Here is a 25,083-nt window from a genome sequence, read left to right as displayed (position 1 = left end):
GATCCAAATATAAGGGAAGGAAACTTACAATCTAACACTCCACAGTGTTAAGGCCACATGGTCTATCCCCATCACATCTTCCAGCTACTTTATAGCGCAACTGTTTAGGACACATCCAAAAATAGCACTATTGAGATTCAGCTCTGCGTCAAGCACTTTCACATGCTTTATCTAATTGCATCCTCATGACAATCCCATGAGGCAAGTTTCATTACACTCCTCTTGCCGAGGGGATCAACCAGAGGTTCACTGTGAGCAGCACAACTCCAGTCTTTTGCCAAAAATCTGCTCCTGGCCTGTGCCTAAGAGGCTCATTTCCTAATCACCCCCATCAAGTGGTCCTCCAGTGCATCCTACTGGGATTTTATCATGAAGTTACCCATCATTCACTATTTCACTCATTATGTCACCATTACATCAGTACTCATGATTATACTCACGACCCATTTTACTGATAAGGAAGATGAGAAAGGGGCCGGCGTTGTGGCGTAGCAGATAAAGCCACCACCTGCAGTGCCAGCATCCCATATGGGCACCAGTTCATGTCCCAGCTGCTCCATTTCCCATCCAGCTCCCAGCTAATGTCCTGGGAAAATCAGTATGAGAAGGTCCAAGGGTTTGAGCCCCTGCTACCCATATGGGAGACCTGGAAGAAGCTCCTGGCTCTGGCCTGGCCCAGCCCCAGCCGTTGCAGCCATCTGGGGAGTGAACCACTGGATGGAAGATCTCTCTGTCTCTCCCTCTCTGTAGTTCTGACTTTAAAATTAAAAAAAAAAAAAAAAAGCCTTTAAAAAGATGAGACAGAGGAAACCTAGAAATTCACTGAATTCATCACTATCTGATCTGTGGCCCTGAGGTACTTAGAGTGGGCCACTGTGCCATCTTGTGGAATGAGAGTCCCCTGTAGAATTTATGCCCCTAATGGGAGGCCCTGCACCTGCCGTGTTTTGTGCTGGTTAACACGCGCACTGTCCCCACTGGGAGGGCTGAGAGACAACACAGGAGAGAGCCAAGCAGCTGCTGTGCACTGGCTTTCGGCACACCGTCGTCCGCCCTGCAGCTCAGGGGAGATCGTTTTCCAGAGCAGTCTGCGCAGGGGTTTCAGCTGCAAAGCTTGAGTTACATTCCTTCCGTCGTGGCCCCAACTCTTCTTCTTTCACCCTTTGGGTCCACCCTGCCAGCAGGAGGCAAGGGGAAATCTACACATGGCAAAAAGGAGAGCAGGGCCTGCTGGCAAATTCTTTATCCCTACCACAGGCTGCTTCCACTGGAGGCAGGATGAACTCACACCAAGAAGCAGCACATTTTGATGGGGCCTAGCAGCACAGGTCAAGGAGGGAGGGGGAAGGGAGAGATGGGGTTCTTATCCTTAAATTTCACTTTTCACCACCCCTGGGTATCCCTCTCACCTTCATTTCACTAAAGAATCCTTGGAAAATCAGGCTGCTGGGGCAACATGGTCTGAATGGGAGGGGGAGGCCAGCAGTAGGGAGGAGCCAGGAGTACAGCTCACTGCCTTCCTCTCCCCTCTCCCTCCCAGCGCTAAAAAAGAGAGCATAGCCATCTCACCTCTTAGGCTTCAGTCGGAGGTTTGAAGCAAACACCAGTTAGCATTAGACAATGTCATATCATGCACACATCCCACCAGGGTTACATTAGGAGAGCAGGGGGTAGGGTTACAGAAAATGTGTCCAGTGAAATTCTGAACAGAAAGATGTCCTTAGGCTTTATTCTGAACGCTGACCAGGAAGAGATGCTGACTGGTCTGGTCGGAGCCTGCTTCACTGCAATTAAGGACTCGATCCTAAGGAAACCTGAGCATCCAACGCTGGGTACCACGACAACCGGCACAGACTCGAGTCCAGATGCAATGAGATCCTCTTTCTCTCCAACTCCCACTGTTCTATACAGCACAGCCACCCTGGGAGGGCTGAGAGATACTCTTCTCTTTATAAAGTATTTTCAGGGTTGACCAGCACCATGGCTCACTTGGCTAATCCTCCACCTGTGGCACCGGCACCCCGGGTTCTAGTCCCGGTTGGGGTGCAGGGTACTAGTCCCGGTTGCTCCTCTTCCAGTCCAGCTCTCTGCTGTGGCCCGGGAGGGCAGTGGAGGATGGCCCCTGCACCCACATGGGAGACTGGAAGGAAGTACCCGGCTCCTGGCTTCGGATCGGCACAGCACCGGCTGTAGCGGCCATTAGGGGAGTGAACCAACGGAAGGAAGACCTTTCTCTCTCTCTCTCTCTCTCTCTCTCTCTCTCTCTCACTGTCTATAACTCTCTCTCACACACTGTTTAACTCTGCCTGGCAAAAAATTTAAAAAAAAAAAGTATTTTCAGGGTCAAAAACATTTTTAAAAAATGATTTTATTCATTTGAAAGGCAGAGAGACAGAGGGAGAGACAGGGAAAGAGAGAAAAATCTACCCGCTGGTTCACTCCCAAGAAGAGCTGGGCCAGATGCAGGGGCCCAAGAACTTGGACTATCTTCTGCCACTTTCCCAAGTGCATTAGTAGGGAGCAGGTTTGGAAGTGGAGCAGCCAGGACTTGAACCAGGCAGTGGCTTTACCCACTATGCCACAACGCCAGCCCCAAAAAATTCATTTAAAAATATCCCAAGCACTGAAAGGGGCCTTCAATCCTCCTTTCCAACCACTCCAACTTAACAATTCTCATGCCCCAGAAAGCCCTGAATCTATCCCACGTCCCCCAATCTCACACCTGTCCTCTTCTTTTCTAAGGTTTTATTTATTAGGCAGAAGGACGAGAAACAGACAGTGAGAGACAGAGATATATCTTCCATCTGACGGTTCACGCCCCAAATGGCCGCAAGAACCTGGTCTCAGTTAGGCAGAAACCAGGAGGCAGGAATTCCATCCAAGTCTTCCATGTATGCAGCACATACCCAAATACTATGCTGCCTCCCAGGTATAACAGCAGGAAACCGGGTCCCGAGCAGAGGAGCAGGGCTTAAACCAGGCACTTGGATATGGGATGCAGATGTCCCAAGTGCAGCCTAACCCACTGAGCCACAACATCCATCCCACTCCTCCCTCTTCTAGGTTCTCTGAAGCAGTCCTATCCTTTCTTCCATCCTTCCTGCTGTCTCTGGGAACCTATCACTCCCCATTTAGGGACTTCACTGCAGAAACTGTCCCTCTTCTTCTGTATTCTCAATTGCTCCTCCCTTCTGCCTCTCCCCAACCAATGTTTAAACATGCCCCAAGTCTCTCTGACCTTAAAAAGAAAAAAAAAAAAAAAAAAAAACAAAAACTCTTCATCCCTTCAGGATCCAACTAGCTACCATCCATCTCTGCTCCTCACAAGCAGACATTTTAAACTGTCTATACCCCTCTGCCCCCTCCCATGCCACTCCCATATCCTACTTCTGTCATTCAGAAACCTCTTGTAACATCCCCTTTGCTCTCCCCAAGGCCCAGGGCTTCTCTGTGGGTCCTGGTGGTAAAGGCTCTGAGATGCTACCTCATGTGACAGCTAGGTATTACCTTTCCTGGGCGACATTCTGGAATCAAACCCTCTTTCCCTTGGGCTTCCAAAGGAAAGGGCGCTGCACAGTCAGCCCTGGCTACACCTCTGTCTGCTTCTCAATCTCTTCATCCTTTCCCTGCTTTCTGAAGGCTAAGGCTGAGTCCTCTCTGCTCACTTGGTAAATGCTCCCTGGGTGATTTTGCACAGCAAGCACTTACATAGTCTTTAATCATATCCATAATACTGACAACTCTCTACAGAGGTGCAGCACCACCATACCATATGAGCACTGATTCAAATCCCGGTTGCTTCACTTCTGATCCAGCTCCCTGTTAACGTGCTTGGGAGTACCTGGACCCCTACCACCCACATGGGAAACCTCGATGGAGTTCCAGGCTCCTGGCTTCGGTCTGGCCCAGTTCAGGCCTTTGCAGGCATTTGGGGAATCAATCAAAGGATGAAAGATCTCTACATCTCTCTCTCTCTCTCTGAAGAAAAAGAAAAGAATTTAAAAAGTCACGGAAAATGGAGCCGGCACCGTGGCTCACTAGGCTAATCTTCCACCTGTGGCACCGGCACCCAGGGTTCTAGCCCCGGTCGGGGCTCCGGATTCTTTCCTGGTTGCCCCTCTTCCAGGCCAGCTCTCTGCTGTAGCCGGGGAAGGCAGTGGAGGATGGCCCAGGTCCTTGGGCCCTGCACCCCATGGGAGACCAGGATAAGTACCTGGCTCCTGCCTTTGGATCAGCGCAGTGCGCCGGCCGCAGCGCGCCGGCCGCGGTGGCCATTGGAGGGTGAACCAACGGCAGGAGGAAGACCTTTCTCTCTGTCTCTCTCTCTCACTGTCCACTCTGCCTGTCAAAAAAAAAAAAGTCATGGAAAATGTGCAATTATCTTTTAATTTCATTTTTCCATGAACTTTTGGAAGTTCCTTGAATATGCTGCTTATGAACTATAAATAAATTTGATGTTTAAATTTGATACCAGCTCCAAAATATCTTATTATGTATATGCAAATATACCAAAATCTGAAAAACCTAGAATTCAAAACACTTCTGGTCCCAAGCACTTCAGATAAGTACTCAACTTAGAGTCAATCTATGAGCAAAATGATGTTCCCAATCGCCCAAGGATAGCCAAATGCATACCTAAATAATCAACTTTTTAAAAAGGTGCTTGGATTAAATACAAATTAATGAGAACAATCTATTTTTTAACCCAAAGTGTTTTATGTATGTCAATTTTCAACCAATTTACCATAAATTTACCTTTTTTTTTTTTTTTTTTTGACAGGCAGAATGGACAGTGAAGAGAGAGAGACAGAGAGAAAGGTCTTCCTTTGCCGTTGGTTCACCCTCCAATGGCCGCCTCGCTGCAGCCAGCGCACCGCTGCGCCAGGAACCAGGTGCTTCTCCTGGTCTCCCATGTGGGTGCAGGGCCCAAGGAATTGGGCCATCCTCCACTGCACTCCCGGGCCACAGCAGAGAGCTGGACTGGGAGAGGGGTAACCGGGACAGAATGCCGGCCACCATATATTTTTATGTATTTCTTTTTTGAAAAGCTCTGAATTAAAACATTTCTCTGCGGTTCAGTAGATCTCATTTGGCACTCTGCAGGTGGGCTAGTTCATCTATAAATGGGTTGTTTTCAAACATATTTAGAGAATTCTCTCCATTATTCATTCTTATATTACTTAAAAAAGTCAGATTTACTTTACAACATCACATTGAATGGAATACACTAAGTTTTAAAATAACAAATTTTTCTGCTCTCTCAACATGTTCTAGATAAATTCATAAGCTACTTTTTAAGTATCCAATACACAAAGTACATATTACATCACTAATCAAATACTTGGTAAGGGGCAAAATGCTGAGAAAGGGTTTGATTCAGCAGACTTGAATGAGCCCTGGGATCTTTTTTTAAGCCTTCTAGACAACACAGTTCATCTGCCAGGCTGAAGAACTGCTACTCAGGACCAAAAGATATTCCAGGTCTCTTTGAAATAAAAAGTAAAACCACAGTATGCCGAGAACACAGAATAGAATCAGAATATAACTCTTTATATCCAAAACATCTGAGCGAGTGTGTGACAAAATTAAATGAACCCTATTAAGGGTTTGGGGTGGGAGAGGTAGTGAGGAAGTTTGACCAGGCTGCCTCTCTTTATCTAGGGAAGGAAGTTAATGACTTTGCAAATTTCTATTCTGAAACCACTTGCCACTGGGGGTAGGAATAGGATCAAAATACACATTTTAAATGGTTATTCAAGATCCTATAGAGAAACTTCTTTGCCAGATGTCTGGCCTAAACTAAAGTCTGAATGTTAGGGAAGTCAGGCCAAAAAGAAAGGCTGGGGTGAGGCTGTTTCACAACTGGGGCCCAACAAGAAGTAGTGGTCAAAGGCAATAGAAGAGGCCTATTTGGTTATGGAATAAAAGTTTCTGTTTCAAGGTCTTTGGCAACTTATGGAAAAGAATGATGATGCCTGATGCCTCAAATCTCCTCCCTACGGCTCCAAGGACTCTGCTGCTGGAAATCAGGACACTAGTGAGAAAGCTCCCCCATAACCGCCCCGCAACCTGTGCCCCGGGTTATAGCCATGGCTGTGCAGTCACACGTCCACCACAGTCACATGTGAATGCCACTGCCACCAAACTCCTGGCACCATTTCAAATCAGCCTCCACGTGAGAGATACAGGAAGCACAACAGGCCAGGATCCAGAACAAGCTTTTGTCCAAGTTCCACAAATGACAAGCTATGACCTTCATCAAGTCACACTACTCTGTCCTCAGTTTCCTTACATGTAAGAGAGGTGTGGCATCGGATTAGAGGCAGAAAAACCCCTCACCTTTGGAGCCAGGTATTTGCTACATTTGTGTGATTCTCTGGGGATATGAAACATCCCAAATGGCCTCCTACATTCTATACAGGAATTTGAATTATCAATTATTTAAAAGACAACTCTCTGATAGCTGGGGGAGAGGGGTAGGAATTGGCAAAACATTACTTCCTTAGGGATGATCACTCTCTATTGCTCCAGGCCCTCTCTGATTTTCCCAACATAGGCACATTTTTAAAGCCCAGAGACAAAGAGATTTTCTGTTGAAGAAAGCGTGACAATTTCCTTGAAAGCTACTCCCTGTGTGTCTCCTGTACAAGCAGATAGGCAGTGTGTCAACAGTCACCTGGGTCTGAGTCTCACGGCAGACCATGCAGACCCCTTCCAGCCTGAGCGCAATACCCTGGAGGAGGTCCAAAGACATCACTCTCTTCGCCTGCTGCTTTCTGCTATCTGTGTGCTTTCTTTCATCTGATTCTTGGACCTGAGCTGCTCACAGGCCACTCAGCAGGTACCCTGAACATAGTGGTTGTGCTTCAATTCTAAGTTGACCTAGTCCCATTTATTCAAGATCACAGATATTTTTGCAAAATATGGGTCTTCAACCATAGAGGGAGAATTTTTCACTCTTTCTCCTGAATGGGGAAAAATGTCCAAAAGTGAGGTCTCACCCATATTTTGACAGCCATCTTTACCTGAGCACCCCTCCCTAACACTGGAGCTTCTTCTACAGAATAATGAACCTTCTACCACTGCATTCCATGCTTAGGAGCCCTTAAGGTTGCTTCCTCTTCTCCTCCACAACTTACAAACTTCCTTCAAGAAAAGCACCAAATTTCTAGTGCAGTTTCCCTACTCCCCTCCCCCAGTACACACACGGCACCCTTAACAATCTAGCATCTTCCTTGAAAAATACAATCAGGGAACCTTAACCAGGCAGGCGTGACTTCTAAGCAGATGGCAGGCCTCATAATTAGGTCATTACATAATGCCTCTTCTCTAACCAGCTTCTCTACCCTTCACTCCAAGACTCTGGGGTGATGAGCTTTATACTGTGGTTACTTTAATTATCATTTGCTCCTGGGAACACAGTAATGCCATGTTTTGATAAAAGAAAAGAAACAGGATGAGAGAGTGTGAGAAAGTAAGAATCAGAAGGCTGTTTTTAGCTTCAGTTTTGAGCAGTCCAGACCTGTACTGGTAACTTTGCTCTTAGTACCTTGGTTTCCCAACCTCAAGCCAATCTCTCCAGTTGTATTGCTTCTGTCACAGGGCTAGCATACAATGTTACATGTCTCACATGATTCAATTTCTAAGGGAGAGGCCGGTGCTGTGGCATAGCAGGTAAAGCCACCGCCTGCAGTGCCAGCGCCCCAAATGGGCGCCAGTTTGAATTCCGGCTGCTCCACTTCTGATCCAGCTCCCTGCTGTGTGGCCTGGGAAAGCAGCAGCAGATGGCCCAAGTCCTTGGGCCCCTTGCACCTATGTGGGAGACCCGGAAGAAGCTCCTGGGCTCCTGGCTTTGGATCAGCGCAGCTCCAGCTGTTGCTGCCATCTGGGGAGTGAACCAGTGGATGAAGGCTTCTCTCTCTCTCTCTCTTTTTTTTTTTTTTTTTTTTAACTCTTAAGAACCAAAGTTTTATTACAAGCAGGAACAAAGGATACTGACTTAAAGAAGAGGCATGTGGGAGCCCCTCCCTTCTAGCTGGCTCCCTCCCTGTGCCGAGGGCCCTGAGGCTGGGCGAAGCTACTTTTCCCAGAGGGGACCCTCTGTGGCTGCCACTTCGCAGCTGTTTGTGACCCAGAAGGGCAAGACCCAGGACTTCTTATGTCCCTCTCCAAGACCTCGGCCTGCCTGGAGGGATATGGAAGGGGCCAGAGGGACAATTCTCTGCCTACTTGATGGGAAACTGCAGCTCCCACCACAGGGATACCCTGCTTTCTGGCGCAGACCTGGGCCACCCTCCAGGTGCCTCTAGGCCCACCCTGCTCCTCCGCTCCTCTTCTCCCAGTGGAGGCTCCCAGGTGGCACAGACAGGCTTCTCTTTCCTTCTCTGTCTCTGCTTCTCTCTGTGACTCTGCCTTACAAATACATAATATATTTTTTTAAATATAAATTTTTTAAAAAATTTCTAAGGGACACTACATCTCATTTCAACATCGTGGCAGGTTCTCAGCAACTCACCATGGAGCTAGATTGTGCAACATGTGTTCACAGGCAAATAGGCAGCTGCTGCTCTTGGTAAGAGCTCAGAAGAGCTTCAAATCAGGTTTCATCTTAGATCTCCTTACAGACCTCATTTACCCCCCAAAACTCTGAAGACTTCTACCCCACTCTGATCTTGGTTCTTTTCCAAGAGCTATGCACACTCTGAAAATCACTGTTCCTTCACTCATCATCAAAACTGTCCGTATCACCAATCTGTTAGTTTTTAGGGAATCCTAAGTCTCATTACTGCTACATTTATACATGGTCTGCAATTACAGAAGTCATCCACATGAGTGAAGTCATCCATGTGAGTATATGTTCTCATTTCCCCCATTACAATAAACCTGAATTATCATTTTGTAGATTTAAAACTAAAGCCAGATAAGCGTTACCAAAAAAAAGGTGCATAAAGATTCATAATTTATAATTTAGGATTAAAAAAAGAAACTATTCTATTAAAAGGAGAGGTCAGTGGTCTACAACTGGGTTAACGTTCAATGGGAAATACTCCTAAGCTAGAGGCCCATGCCTCCATGTGTCTTCTGGCTTACCTCTGCTTGCCCTGAATTTTCCAAATTCTGACACTGGCCTGGGCAAGGGCTGGGTTGGTCCTTGGTTCCTGTGAGTTAACCTAAGGGCACTGTGCCTGCTCTCCTTCAATTCCCAGACTGCCATACTCAAGGTTACCTTCTCTGAGTCCTGCTCCAAGTCCTATCTCTCCTGTATCACTGAAGCCAAGCCTTGAGCTCTAAAACCCACTAAAGACACCAGAAACCAAACTCAAGAGTCATCCACAAAGGATGCTTGGACTAGATCAAGAGTTTCATATGATATGGCACGCAGCATAAGTTAAAGAGGGTGCCCCTCGGAAATCAGATTGCTCCAGGGTTTCATTTCTAGAAAAAAAAAAAAAAAACTATTTATGTAACCTCATGAAAGTTACTTAACTTGTTCAAGCCCCAGTTATTATGTACAATTTGCAGATGTAGGAACTTTCTCAACCATGCTATGGAGAGGCCCTACAGAATACTGTAACACAAAAAGGCGCAGCACGGAGCCTTCCTGCAACCCGGCCTTCCTCCCAGCACCATCTTCTGCCTGACTGGGAGGATGTGCTCCCTGCCCTCTGCACATTACCATCTTCAGGGGTCTGGGAAAAAGTGTACAAATACAAAGTGCAGTCTTCAGAAAACATGGTGGGATGAACCAAGACTGTGAACTCATTAGAAAGCACAGCAGAGAGATCAGGGTGACCACCAGTGGGGCAGGTTTTGTCTAACTTTGCGTTTCTAAAATAATCACGGTGCAGCTTTTCAGGCCTTTTCCAGGTGAGATGCTTAAAAATGAACTGAGAACAAAGCAGTGAACTGAAAAGCTGTGGGCCTGTGAACCTAAAGCAAAGTGGGTGGCTGAATACCAGGCTGGTAATGAGGCAGAAAGGCAGGCAGGAGACTTCTGGCAAGGGAAGTCATGGGCTATGGGGGCGACTTAGTGCAGTGTTAACAGGAGCCGCTTACAGAACACAAAAGGGGGCCTGGCAATGATAATATTCAAAAGGCTTAAATACACAAAAGAAGTGGGAAACCTGCATTCCAATTGTGGCTCAGCACTAACCAACTATGTCACCTTAGGCTAAAAACTTCAAAGACAGGGAAAATGTTTTGACTCTTTGCATTTTCTCTATCTGCTGGAATAACAAACAGCTGTTGCTGGGTGGGTGCCAAATAAGGGCACATCTGGCTTTGGAGCTCTCTGGGCTTCTGTTTCCTCTCACACATCATGTAAGAATTGGAAGGGTTATCTCCAGGGCCACTCCAGGGCTCGCATTCATTTTGCACTGTTTCTTGCATTTAGACAGTTTCTCAGTCCTACCAGCACATCTGAATTGCTTTGGAAGCTTTTAAAAATATAGATGTTCCAGTTCCCCATCTGGAGCCCACTGAGATTCAGAATCCTTGGTGGTGGGTTTGGCGTGCTCTTTTATTTTTTCAGTCTCCACAGGTGATCCTAATAGGTGGCTAATGTGAGAACCAATGCACCATGATTTTTAAATGCAGCAGCCTTTATCAGACAAAAGAGTTGAGGAAAACACTTGCTTCCATATCTCTTGCCTCAACCAAAATCTACACCTTCCATTCTCTAAAGCAAACTCGGCTCGTTTCCAAGAAGCTAGGCTTTGGAGTTCAGACTAGGGCACAAATCCCAACACAAACACTCCATAGGTGTATGACCACAGCTCACTTATATAATGAGCAACCATTACCTATTTCACAAGGGTGTTGTGAAAATCATACAAGATAGCGTCATAAAGCACCTGGTCCTTATCTAAACACAACAGTACTTAACAAAGGTTTATCCCCAATGTCCTTTACTCCTTCCTTCCTAGGTAACATTCTTCAGGTGGGTGTCTAACATTACCTGCAGCCCTCAGAAAAACTCCAGTACAGGAATTTCTACTGATAAATACTCCTTTTGGGTCATGGAATTCAGTTTCCTGGCCCCATACTGGCATTCAGAGGGAAGAGTAAACCCTTCCTCTTCGTAACTAATGACCCACTGTATGTTATAATGATGTGTTGCTAACAATAGATGGCTTCAGGTGACGCAGGTATCCAGAAACCCAACCCTCTGAGTGGTCTCAGCAGGACTACTCCTGGGTGCTGAGCAAACTGCAATTGTGTGTCTCCTCAGTGCTTACATTTGGTTTACACCTGCTGCCACAGCAGCATGTTCCCCGGAATGCAGGTTTTCACATGTTCCTGATACTGAGTTCTTCTGTATTTAGTGTTATCAAACGACACATCATCTGTTAGGACTATCCTAGTCAATTATATGGAAGAATATTTTATAAAGAGCTCGATTTAGATCATATAACAGAATAAATGAAAGTGCTGCTACCAAAAGGCAGCTTCTGATTTTCAAACGAATATCCACTGCTTTTTGGATGCCTTTTAGGAAAGGTGGAATCAGTCTTGCAAGACTTAGCAACAACACATTGATATGGTTTGCACAGAGTCAGTCTCCTTCTACAGCCTGATCACAAACCATTACTGGTATTAAAGGTCAAAGTACAGATAAGAATCCAGGGTTCTCAAAGAGAACCCTTTAGCCAAAGTTGGGAAGAGATGAGTCTGATTGGGCAGGAGCTGGATAGTCCTTAGATAGAGAACAAGTCAACACTAGTGGAGAGGTGTCAAAGTCAGGAAATAAACTGAGTCCAGACAAGCAGATTATATCCTGGACAAAGTTGAGAATACAATCATTGGACTCTAAAACGGCAGAATGTTCAAACACTGCTGTACAGAGTCAAGACCTGGAAAGATCGGCAGAAAGGAACGCCTGGGAGCTGCTAACAGAAAAAAATGCAATACTGCCACCAAAGGCAGCCAAAGAAGTGTGGGGTCCAAGAAGCTGAGGGGAGCGTCCTGAAAGCAAACGCAACCTAGAGGCAGACCTGTGTCAAGCATTCAGGTATGAAACAGGCACAGGCAGCAAGCAGCAGCTAGTTTGTTTCAAGGTAGTTTCCACTTCATTTCCACCAAAAAAAGCTACACAAGATGATAAGGAAACATGGTTAAACTGGTTCTGATGAGGTAATACACAGAAGTCAGCTCTGCCAGGCCAGAAGAGTAAGTCAAGGAATCTCAGTGTGGCCCTGCTCTTTATGTGGGACAATCAACAGCAGAAGACAGACACGAAGACAAGTTGGAGCTTCTCTCCCTCCCTCAGTGAGCCTAGCTGCACTACAAGCAAGTGTCCATCCGCGTACACCAGCAGAGTACCTCCTACCATCCATTCTCGGCACTCTCCATGCCGGACAACCATGTTAGCTTCGGAGTCCTTTCTGTGCGTATCACCAAAGGAAGAAGGCGCAGGATGGGTCCTGCTCCTAAAACCCCAGTTTTGGCTGGTATTATTACAAAGCGCTATCGATAGCAGCAGGAATGCTATGGATTAAAGCAGAGGACACTGGGGACTTTGCTTGGCAAAGGTGTTTGAGAACAGGAGAGAGCACACCTTCCAAGAAAGCTCTCTAGACAAACTGCTGTAAGCTCAGAGTCTGTACACCACCCTCAGACTGCCACTGCACACTGCCTGTCCTTCCTGGAGGACAGAGCCAGGGCTGGAGTGATTCAGCACAAGCCAGCCCGGTTAACCTTGTACATAGCCTACTTAATATAGCAGGCTTAGATGTCTCAATACTTCAACCGGCAACCCTAGGATTCTGCACACTGCAGATAAAGGAGCAACTCAAAAGACATTTTTAGGTTTGTACAATTTCTCTAGCTGGAATCTCAGTGCCTAACGGGTACTATCCTTGGTTTAATCACCTATTAACTGGAAATGTCTGTTTCTCTCAAGCTCCTGTTTTCATAGTTGTTAAGTGGGAACCATTATATCTATCCTAACAATCTTAAAGTTAGTAGGAAGATCAAATTAGATAAAACATAAAAGTGATTTAATGTAACATAAAAATGTGATTCCTCCTAATCCCTACTCCTACTACCCCAGAGCACAACTATTGGAGAAATGACATGAAACAATGAGGAAAGATCAGCTGACCCATAATACCTGCTATAAAAAGATGAACATTAGTTGCAATTGGTAGGGAAGGCTTTTTGGAACATATTTGGAGAGATTCTGAAGGACTGATAAGACTGGGAAAAGCAAATGCATTTAGTATGTCCGAATTTCATGCAGCGTTTACTTAAACTGTAATTAGAATATCTATAGTTAAGGAGTTAACATTATAAATATCACTGCAGTATCTCTCAGAGATTTTAAGAAATACGTATTGGACAGAGGACTCAATTGAAAAGGTCACAGCAGCAAAGCACAAAATTAAGCCCAGTTCAGTATTCTACATTGCCAGGCTCAACTGAAGCAGGAAATAAATGGAACTCAATCAAAACCAGTTAAGGTCTTATGATCCACAACACTATTTTGAGCCCGCCCATGAGATTTATGATGTGCTTCCAACATATGGAAGCATCATTCCTACAACCCACGGTGAAGCAGGGCAGGAGAAATAAGATAAACACTTGTATTCGGTATAATTCTCTGCACATGAGCTTATTCTGGAGTCAAGAGGGTTACAGTTGCTTCCATATTTTAAACCACAAAGACCACAGACAGTCTAACAGAGCTTAAATTGGAAAGCTGGGGTAATATGTTACCAACGGATCTGCTGATAATTTTCCTAACATTTTTATTAATAACTTCCAGTTACCCTTCCCTGGTTCTTTTATTCCACAGAGGGGTCAGTAACAGAAAATAGGAAAGTGAGGCAGAAGAACTAAGAGACCAGTAGAATTCACAAACTGTAACAAATTCCCAGTTTCCAAATGCCCAATTCCTCCAATCTGTTGACTGTAATTCTCACGAAACGGCCTACCAGAGTATTCTACTTGGCCAATGAACTGGTTTCATATCTTGCTGGTGTTTCTTATTGAGCTGCATCTAAGTCCACTTCAAGACCTCTCATACTACTGCTTCTCAAGAGAGGGCAGTTTTGCCACCGGGGGACATCTAACAATGGGAGACAAGATTTTACTGGCACAACTGAGGAAACAAGAAGTGCTATTGACATCAAAGGGATAGAGATCAGAGATGCTAACAGTCTACAAAGAATAGGACAGCCCCACACACAAATTATAGAGCCCCAAATGTCACTAGCCATAAATGATCCAGGCAATGATCTATCACACACGTCCCAGGAACATGTAAAGTCAAACCTGTTAACTCACAAATGTTGACAATGACTGTGACAGGGAGGTAGTAACAAATTATAAGAACTACGCTGGCGCCGTGGCTCAACAGGTTAATCCTCCGCCTGCAGCACCGGCACACCGGGCTCTAGCCCCGGTCGGGATGCCAGATTCTGTCCCGGTTACCCCTCTTCCAGTCCAGCTCTTTGCTGTGGCCCAGGAGCGCAGTGGAGGATGGCCCAATTCCTTGGGCCCTGCACCCCATGGGAGACCAGGAGAGGCACCTGTCCTGGCTTCAGATCAGCACGGCGCGGTGCGCCGGCTGCAGCAGCCATTGGAGGGTAAACCAACGGTAAAGGAAGACCTTTCTCTCTGTCTCTCTCTCTCTCACTGTCCACTCCGCCTGTCCAAAAAAAAAAAAAAAGAACTAAACACATACCTTTGAAAAAATTCATAGAACTTCTATAATATGTAAGAATAGGATTCTAAGCATTTTTGAAGTTGTTACAGCACAGACTTGACAGAATGTGGTTTTTCTTCAGAAGTTGATATTCAATTATTGACAGCCTATGTATTCTATTAAGAGCAAAATTTATCCAGTTATGTGTATAAGAACAAGATTTTGAACTGTGTTTACAATGAAAAACATGAACGTTGCAGCCAACTGGGGAGTGAACCAACAGATGGAAGACCTCTCTCTCTCTCTCTCTCTCTCTCTCTCTCTCTCTCTGCCTTTCCTTCTCTCTGTGTAACTCTGCCTTTCAAATAAATAAATAAATAAATCTTTTTTTTAAAAAAAGCAATAATTAGGAGTTGTAGAGATTGAGAGATACAGGAGGATAATCAGTCCTTCCTAGAAGGCATTTAAATTCCAACTTTTGGCCGGCACTGCGGCTCAATAGGCTAATCCTCCGCCTAGCGGCGCCGGCACACCAGGTTCTAGTCCCGGTTGGGGCGCCGGATTCTGTCCCGGTTGCCCCTCTTCCAGGCCAGCTCTCTGCTGTGGCCAGGGAGTGCAGTGGAGGATGGCCTGAGTGCTTGGGCCCTGCACCCCATGGGAGACCAGGATAAGTACCTGGCTCCTGCCATCTGATCAGCACGGTGCGCCAGCCGCAGCGCGCCGGCCGTGGCGGCCATTGGAGGGTGAACCAACGGCAAAAGGAAGACCTTTCTCTCTGTCTCTCTCTCTCCTCACTGTCCACTCTGCCTGTTAAAAACAAAAAAAATTTTTTTTAATTAAAAAAAAAAATTTAAATTCCAGCTTTTAAAAACACATATACTAAGTGAAAAAACAACCCAAAATCCCACCTCTTAAAAACACGTTTACAACTTGTAAAGTAAAGGCAACAGATAAAATTATACAACTAATAAAAGAAAATTAAAGGAGTAGTATGCTTTGAGGTAGGAAAGTTTTTTATAAACATACTATGAAAAAAAACCAAAAATTTGATTATTTTTCCTCATTAAAATTTGGAATTTCTATGGAGTGAAATAAAATCCACAAAGTTAAAGGCAACCAAAAAGTAACATAAACATCAGTAAATACAGTACCTAAGATTGACTCATTTGGGTTAATGAAATTAGACTCATTTAACATTTCTTCTTCAAATTATGAAGCGTTTCTTCACTTTTTTTTTTTTAAAGATTTTATTTATTTGAGAGGCAGAATTACAGAGAGAGCGAGAGACAGAGAGAGCTTCCATTCACTGGTTTACTCCCCAAATGGCCACAGTGGCCGGAGCTAGGCTCATCAGGAGCTTCTTCCAGGTCTCCCATGTGGGTGTAGGCAAGCACTTGGGCCATCTTCCACTGCCTTCCCAGGCCATCAGCAGAGAGCTAGATTGGAAGAAGAGCAGCAGGGACATGAACCAGGGCCCAGATGGAATGCTAGGGCCACAAGCAGAGGCTTAACCTACTACACCATAGCACTGGCCCCACATTTGTTAGTATTTATGAGAAGTTAATCAATTCTGTAAACTCCAGGAACAGGAGGATGTGTTATAAGAGTCATTATGCTGTGTACTTTTAGAGAACCAGTGGCTTGCTAATTTATAAACCATCATAATCTCATATATCACATTCTCTACGATGCATCTTCTCATTGACTTCTTTAGTTTTTACTAATCTATTTGCATTTTTTGGTATTAAGGACTGAATTAGATAAACACTACCCTAAGAGAACTACAATCAAGTATTGGCAGGAATATAGTGAAACAGACACTTGAATAGGGTAGTAGAAGAATTCGGCAATAAACAATGGAAACCTTCAGAGAGTACTCATCCCCTGATCCGACAATTCTTCCAGGCCTTTATCTTGATGCAATGTAGAAGTTACATACTTAAAGATACTTTACACAGTGCTAACCCAACTCAGAAACCTAAATACCCAACAATTGGAAATTAACTATATTACAATATTTCCATGCTGTCTAAAAGTGAACATCTATAACTCAGTGAAATGGGAAAATACTCACAAGTCTATTAAGTGAAAAAAGGCTTCCCAATCTGATTACAATTAATACTATACATTTAAAAATGGCTAACACAGCAAATTTTTATGCATTTTTTACACAATTAAAATTTTTCTGTTTTGAAAAGAGTGGACTTCAAGTTCTCACATATAAATTTGGTATAAATATATATATTATTATATTTATATTTCCTATAATATGTAAACATTATATATTTTATACACTAGAATAACACATATTCATAGAAAAGGGCTGTAAAGCCAAATACTAAAAAACTAGTTAAATATATGGATAATAAATATGAGCTGTTTTTATATTTTTCCTTTATGTCTCAGAATGTTTACAATTTATGTGAATTTCCTGCAGTAAAAATTTTAAGATAAGCTATTATTCACACCTAGATGTCCCAAATTGTAAAGCAGATAAAATTCCACCTTTTATTGCTAACTGGAGAAATGATTACAAATATTAATTAGCTGTTTCAATCAACAATGGGATGCCCTCAGAAGCTACTGGACTATGTAATGCTACTTCTTTCACTCATGGAGGAGCTCCAGACGGCAATGTTTTTAACTCCTCTGTCAGCTTGCATGCATTTTCCTTTCAGCTTAGTGGCTCTCATCATTTTTCACTACTCTCTTTCTCCATTTTAATTTATTGTTTTTAATTTAATACTAAAACCACAGTGTAAGAACTCATTAATAAAAAAAGAGAAATAATAAAAACATTGAAAGGAGGGCATACAGTCCTCTCCTTAGAAACAAGTTCAAATAGGATTTTGTAAGAGACCTTTCTTTGGACGGGAGAGGAAGCAGGGACATATTTCTAAATGCAAAGCTATGTTTTAGGGGTGGGTGTCTGGCCTAGCATTAAGATACTCACAATTCCATGTCAGTATCTGGGATTGAAGCTGGGCTCTGGTTCCTGACTCTGGCTTCCCGCTGGGGCAGGACCTGGAAGGCAGCAGTGATGGCTCAAGTGATTGGGTTCTTGCCATCTATCCATAGGTGGGACACCTCTGATGAGTTCTTGGCTCCTGGCCCCAGTGAGCACAGCCCCAGCTGTTACAGGCATTTAGGGAGTGGGCCAGCAGATGTGAGCTTGTTTGTGCTCTCTCCCTTTCCCTTTCAAATAAATTTTTTTGAAAGAATTTTTAAAACTATGGTTTTTTTTTAAAGTCAGGTTTTTTTAAAGTCAGGGTTTGTGGTTTTTTTTTTTTTTTTTTTTTTTTTGAAAGTCAGAGTTATACAGAGAGAAAAGAGGGAGAGAGAGAGAGAGAGAGAGAGGGAGACAGGTCTTCCATCCACTGGTTCACTCCCCAATTGGCTACGATGGCCAGAGCTGTGCCAATCCAAAGCCAGGAGCTTCTTCTGGGTCTCCCACATGGGTGCAGGGGCCCAAGCACTTGGGTCATCTTCCACTGCTTTTCCAGGCCATAGCAGAGAGCTGGATTGGAAGTGGAGCAGCCAGGTCTCAAACAGAGACCCATATGGAATTCCAGCACTGCAGGCAGTGGCTTTACCCGCTTGTCACAGCGCCAGGCCCATAAAACTACGTGGGTTTTTTTGTTTTTGTTTTGTTTGGCTTTATTTTATTTATTTATTTATTTTAAAGAGTTACACAGAGACAGAAGGAGAGGCAGAAAGAGACAGAGAGAGGTCTTCCATGCATTGGTTCACTCCCAATTGGCTGCAATGGTTGAAACTGTGCCGATCCAAAGCCAGGAGCCAGGGGTTTCTAACGTGTCTCCCACATGGGCACAGGGGCCCAAGGACTTGGGTCATCTTCCACTGTTTTCCCAGGCCATAGCAGAGAGCTGGATTGGAAGTGGAGCAAACGAGACTCCAACCAGCACCCATATGGGATGCCAGTACTGCAGGCAGCAGCTTTACCCGCTATGCCACAGCATCGGCCCCTAAAACTGCATCAACAACATAGTCATTCAACTGTCCTCTGCCATGAAATGTATCTCAATGATATTCACAAATAAGACATATACCCACGAACATTCAGGGGACTCATGTAAGGGCTCTACTTTAAGTGGGAGAATCCTGTAGGCTATGTCATTTCTTAAAGGTAAAAAGCTGTACCTTAGCAACATTCTCTGCATTCAAGAAAATTTATCAAAATTTAAGGAAGAGTTATATTATTTTGGGGATACCCTTGAATATACTCATGGGTTTATTTATATGACTACATTTCAAAATTAATGATTTAACATTCAGTGCTTTATACTTTTTTATGTTACTCAGGCTTCTTTTTTTAAAAAAGATTTATTTGTTTATTTGAAAGGCAGAGTTACAGAGACAGACAGATCCTCCTGCTGGTTCAAATCCCCAAATGGCCACAATGTCCAGGGCTAGGTCAGGTTGAAGCCAAGAACCTGAAACTCCATCAGCGTCTCCCACATGGGTACAGGGGCTCAAGCACCTGGCCATCTTCTGCTGCCTTCCCAGGTGCATCAGCAGGTAGCTGGATTGGAAGTGGAGCAACCAGGACTCAAATCTGCACCCAAATGGGTACACCAGTGGGAGTTACAAGCAGTGGCTCAACCTGCTGCACCACAATACCAGGCCCCAGAGCTTCAAATTTAACCACATGACACAGGCATGTGGTGATACCATAGTAGAGAGCCATGTTTTCAAGGTTACAACTGCCAGGAGTGTGACCACTGAAGAAGTGAGACACTGCTATGTCCAATTATTTTGACATTACACCTTCACTGATATACATGAATAGAAATCACCAGCTCTCCCAAAAGGATGCTGGTGAAGCCAGAAACTCAGAGATGCTAGTAAGAAACTGGGTTCTGAAAAATGTCAGGGTAACTTGTTAAAAATGGCCGTGGAGTAGTGGGGGAGAGCAGCTCCCTTGTATCAATACTGACCCAAAGAGACCCACCTTCTTTGTTTCAATTTGCCACTCAACCTCTAGTTCAACTACAAAGCTGGAAGGCACTATGACCAGAGAGCAGAAGGAGAGACATGTCTACTATGAATGCCTGCACTAGAACAGAGATGTTCCTGGTGTTGGAAGGTGGTCAAAGGGTAGTCCCAACACTCTGCCTCACTTCCTGCCTCAGCTTCTGGCTAAGCCTTAGGCTGAAAGATGAATTCCCATCGTTGTGTAGAGCCTGCATGCTCTCACCTGTGACTTCTCCTAAATCCCTACCAACCAATCATTCAAGGCTCATTTCCCTCAAAACAGTTTCCTTGACTATTGTTCACGTTACTCATCTCTTCTTTTTAACTTCCAAAACATCTAATTATAAGAATTTGCAATTATACACGACTTGGTATATAAACACTTCTTCATACTATGCATAGTTTTGGACTCTCCAACATATTAAACACTAGCTTCTGTGACTCATGCAACTGTAGCCTCAGCATAGCATGGGATATGGAACGTGGCTCAGTAGATGGCTACCTGATTGGATGGCCCTGGTAACCAGAAGCAAGGCATGTTCACAACAAATGGTTCAGTCCAGAGGCAGTTCACTCAAGACTCCAACTCACTACACCTTGGAAGTAAAGACACAGGGTCAAACGATCAAGCCAGAGACCCAGTGGCTGGATCTATCATGGGCCTTGGGTGACCAAATGAGGAGCCCAAAGGTTATAGATTATAACCACTCTTCTCAAAAGTGTGACTAAAGGTAAAGTAATACCTGCAAAGACAAAACCATAGTGGGGGTGGGGGGATGTGGCTGATCCGTCTAATAGATTGAATGAGCTCACTTTCTCTTGGCTTCCCTTCAGCCCCCAGGGTGCTATATCCACCTGGAGCCTCCCTGTTTGTTGTCTCATGAGAGGTGCTGTACCCTAACAATAGTGAGTCAAAGTTTGAGGAGGAACAGGATATTTCTACAGAACCAAAGTATCACCCCACAAAATGCTTACTAATATGAAAGTAAATAGTAACTTTTCGGTGGAGAAGGCTAACAGATACAGCTCAGTGGAGTAAAGTGAGTCACCAGTAAGGAGATGACAGGTATCCTGTGCCTCAGGAGAAGGACGTTTCACTGCAGGATTCCAGCCAAATCCATGTAATTTGAATCTAAGCATAGGAAACAGATTCACTCAAATTAAAAAACATCTTAGAAAAAAGAAGCAGTCTGGACTCTGTAAAATAATGTCAAGGTCATGAAAGACAACACAAGATTAAGGAGCTGTTCCAGATTAAAGGAGATTTAAGAGACATGACAACTAAATACAATGTTTGATCCTGGATTAGATCTTGGACTGGGGGAAAACATTTTTCTTTTGCTCTAAAGGATATTAATGAGGTAATCGGCAAATTTTGAATGATCAGACGAGATAACAGCCTAACATTAAGTCAATTTTCTGATTTTAACAATTGCACTGTCTTTTTTTTTTCCCAAAGGAAATACACAATTAAGTTTTTAGAGATAAAGGGATATTGTATAACTTACTTTCAAATGGTTCTAAAAAAAAGACACACAAATACAGGTCAAATGATAATACAAATGTAGCAGAATTGTGGCCTTTGGAGAATCTGGGTAAGGAGTATATGGGAATTTTTTGGTATTATTTTTGAACTGCTTTGAAATTATTTCAAAATTTAAAATTTAATAAACAAGAGAGGGATGGGCATTTGGTGTGGTAGTTAAGATACCACTTGGGATGCCCACACTGGAGTACCTGGATTCAAGTCCTGCTTCAGCTTCTGATTCCAGCTTCCTGCTGATGTGCACTCTGGGAGACAGGTGATGGCTCAAGTACTTGGATCCCTCGCACCCACTGAGGAAACCCAGGCTGAGTTCCTGTCACCTGGTTTGGGCACATAGAGAATGAACCAGAGGGTGGAAGATCTCTGTCCCTGTTGCTCTGCCTTTCAAATAAAATGAAAAATAAATAAATAGACAAGAGGAGTAAAAAACCAGTCCCCTGAGCCCCTCCTGACCATAGAGACTCAGTGTTCCTAGGGGCCTTCCTCCTTTGATGTGGGCTGCAACCATGAACTGGATGTTCAAGGTCTCTGGTGCTGTGCAGGCCTAGGTTCTATTCACTGCACCTCACAGAAACTAATCCCACAAAAAAGATGCTATTTACTATTTTAAAAAAATCCAAAGGGGCTAGCACTGCGGTGCAGCGAGTTAAGCCACAGCCTGCAGTGCTGGCATCCCATATGGATGCCAATTTGAGTTCCGATTGCTCCACTTCTGATCCAGCTCCCTGCTGATGTGCCTGGGAAGGCAGCAGAGGATGGCCCAATCCTTGGGCCGCTGAACCCAAATGGGAGACCTAGAGGAAGCTCCCAGCTCCTGACTTCAGCCTGGCCCACCCCAGGTCATTGCAGCCATTTGGGGAGTAAACCAACAGATGGAAGATCTCTCTGTCTCTCCCTCTCCCTCTGTAATTCTCTCTCCCTCTCTCTCTCTCTCTCTCTCTCTCTGTAATTCTTGCCTTTCAAATAAATAAATCTTAAAAAATTAAAAATTAAAAAAATTTAAATTAAAATCCATAAAATTATGTGAAGACTCCTTCATGTAAGAACAGCCCTAATATCCAAACTTTGACATTTAACACAGGAATGAAAAAACTACACACTATCCCAATGACAAATAAAGATACAGAAATACTGAACAAAAGTATTGAACCTGGCAGTATAATAAAATAATAAGTCTAGTATGGCAAAAGCAAATTGGTTCTGAAAGGTAAGAATGGATGGATCAGTGAATATCGAAAAAATCTACTAAAATAATCAATCAGTTATGGAAGTCAAAAAGAAAAAGACCCACAAACTCAATAAAGGAGCATTTTCAACATATGAACATCTTTTCCTGATTTTTAAGTGTTTATTTTTCTAGTGGGAACACTTGTAATTTTCTGATTATAAAGTTAATTATGTTATTGTAAAATTTTTCAAAGAACATAAAAGTAGGTAGAAAAGAAAGTTGCCTGACATGGAAAGTCGTGACACGGTGGCAAAAAACAATCTAAATGAAAGATCCTGGTGAACAACACCCCAGCAGAAGGATCAGGCCATCAAGGAGAGAGGCGCCTTTCTCTGAAGGGAGGAAGGAACCTCCACTGTGATACGGCCTTGACTAAACAAGTTCAGAGTTGGTGAACTCAAGGGGCTTCCATAGCCTAGACAGCTCATAGCAAGAGTCTCGGGTGATTGCTGACATAAATAAGAGTGCCAATTGTTAAATCAACAACAGGAGTCACTGGGTTCATGCTTCCCACGCAGGATCTCTGTCCTTAATGTGTTTAACTATGAAACTCAAAAACAACACTACTAGTCGAACAATACCCTATACCTGGTTCAGTTGTGTGAGTGCAGCCTGTTGAAATCCCTGCTTGGTATATACTAAATTGATCTCCAGTATATGAAGGTAACTGAAAATGAAACGTGATGAAGGGCGGGATGGGAGAGGGAGTGGGTGAGGGGAGGGCCACGGGAGGGAGGGAGGTTGCGGGGGGAGCCACAACAATACAAAAGTTGCATTTTATATTCTACTTAAAACTATTGGTTGAACTCTGTAATTAATACACAATTACTCTTAGGTGTTTAATTAATGCTATAACTAGTACTCAGTATGTTACACTTTGTGTTTCTGTGTGGGAGCAAAATGTGGAAATCTTTACTTAATATATGCTAAATTGATCTTCTGCATATAAAGATAATTGAAAATTAATCTTGATGTGAAGGGGAAGGGGAGAGGGAGTGGGAGAGGGGAGCGTTGTGGGTGGGAGGGAAGTTACGGGAGGTGGGGGAGGAAGCTATTGTAATCCATAAGCTGTACTTTGGAAATTTATGCTAATTAAAAAAAAAAAGAGAGAGAGAGAGAAAGTTGCCTGAATAATCCGGGGCAATGTAGAAGCTTTCCAGCTTGTGAAAGAATATTTATCAGTAGATAAGTAGTCAGTCAGCAAGGAGAGAGAGAAAGAGAGAGAGAGACACTTCCTGAGAGCAAAAGGTGGAGCCTGCCCCACTGACTGCTCTAATTAGAAATGGGGCTCTCACAAAGCTTACCACTGACGAAATGCAGCCAACAATGGAGCTCCCCCTCTTCATTACCATCCCCCTCCCTGTGTAATCAGTCATCAATCCAGAAAGTAGCAAATCTACATGACTCATTTCAGAGATGCTCTCGTCACATAACAGGTCCCCACCACTCAGACACTATCAATCATTAGCCATCAAGAGCTCTCTGTGTACAAAGACATGAGGATTAAAAATATATATATATACTATAAAAGAGAGAATATTTAGGTATAAAATTTAAAAGATGGAGAAATTAAATAGTCAAGGAAATGTGCAGAAGAACCCAAACTAAAATCACTATCATCACCATCAATGCCATCTGCTTTGTGGACCTTACACACATATTATTTGGAGCCCATTTGTGTTTAAATTCTCTGGTGTTTCTGGGATTGGCAACAGGTTTTCAGAACTCAGCAGACAACATCACTCAAGTCATGAAGAGAACTTCATTCCCTAAGGCTCTTTTCTATTAGTGGTTAGAAAAAAAGGCATTTTCTGGGCCGGCGCCGCGGCTCACTAGGCTAATCCTCCACCTAGCGGCGCCGGCACACCGGGTTCTAGTCCCGGTCGGGGTGCCGGATTCTGTCCCGGTTGCCCCTCTTCCAGGCCAGCTCTCTGCTGTGGCCCGGGAGTGCAGTGGAGGATGGCCCAGGTGCTTGGGCCCTGCACCCCATGGGAGACCAGGAAAAGCACCTGGCTCCTGGCTCCTGCCATCGGATCAGCGCGGTGCGCCGGCCGCAGCGCGCTGGCCGCGGCAGCCATTGGAGGGTGAACCAACGGCAAAGGAAGACCTTTCTCTCTGTCTCTCTCTCTCTCACTGTCCACTCTGCCTGTCAAAAAAAAAAAAAAAAAAGGCATTTTCCAATAAGAAGGACACAGAATCCGATAGGACACACACTCATTCCCATTTCCAAATAACATGCCCTGCAAACACCAAAGATCTGTCTGAAACCAGGGAAGTTAAGAGAGTCTGATCTCATCCCTTTAGAGCACCCAGAGATCAAGGTTACAGTAATCTGATTCCCCGGTATTATTTTGAACTTCATAAAAACAAAAGCTGTCTCTGATGCACTTCAATGCCCATCCACCTCACCAGAGAATCAAATATTAAAAATTAATCAGGCTGGCAAGGTACCATTCAGTGGAAGGCAGCTCTACATATGAGATGCAGCTTTGTGTGAACTTAGAGTAAACACTTATCCTTTGTGTTGTCACAAACCTCTATGGTTTAGACCATGGCCTATTTCCACCACCCTGGTCACGTCCAGTTCTGACTGACCAGTTTTGGGGCAGTAAGCAACCAAGCTTCCATTTGGCCTCACTGCTTTTGTGGCTCCTTGATCCTCCAACT

General features: G+C 44.1%; 1 protein-coding gene and 1 long non-coding RNA gene across 14 annotated transcripts in view; one reads left to right on the top strand and one right to left on the bottom strand.

Moving 5' to 3' along the window:
- AAK1 (AP2 associated kinase 1) overlaps positions 1-25,083 on the bottom strand; it is a 252,751-nt gene that overhangs the window by 117,809 nt on the left and 109,859 nt on the right. The gene's annotated exons all lie outside the window — the stretch shown is intronic.
- The window catches only part of LOC138848595 (uncharacterized), a 29,442-nt gene continuing 9,387 nt past the window's right edge, over positions 5,029-25,083 (top strand). The window contains exon 1 of the long non-coding RNA XR_011386599.1: positions 5,029-23,079. This is a non-coding gene — a long non-coding RNA (uncharacterized lncRNA). The remainder of the gene's footprint in view (positions 23,080-25,083) is intronic.

Source organism: Oryctolagus cuniculus, chromosome 2 (assembly GCF_964237555.1).
Source record: "Oryctolagus cuniculus chromosome 2, mOryCun1.1, whole genome shotgun sequence".
NCBI lineage: Eukaryota > Metazoa > Chordata > Mammalia > Lagomorpha > Leporidae > Oryctolagus > Oryctolagus cuniculus.
Note: the sequence above shows the minus strand (reverse complement) of the source record. Positions and strands in the feature narration are given on the sequence as shown.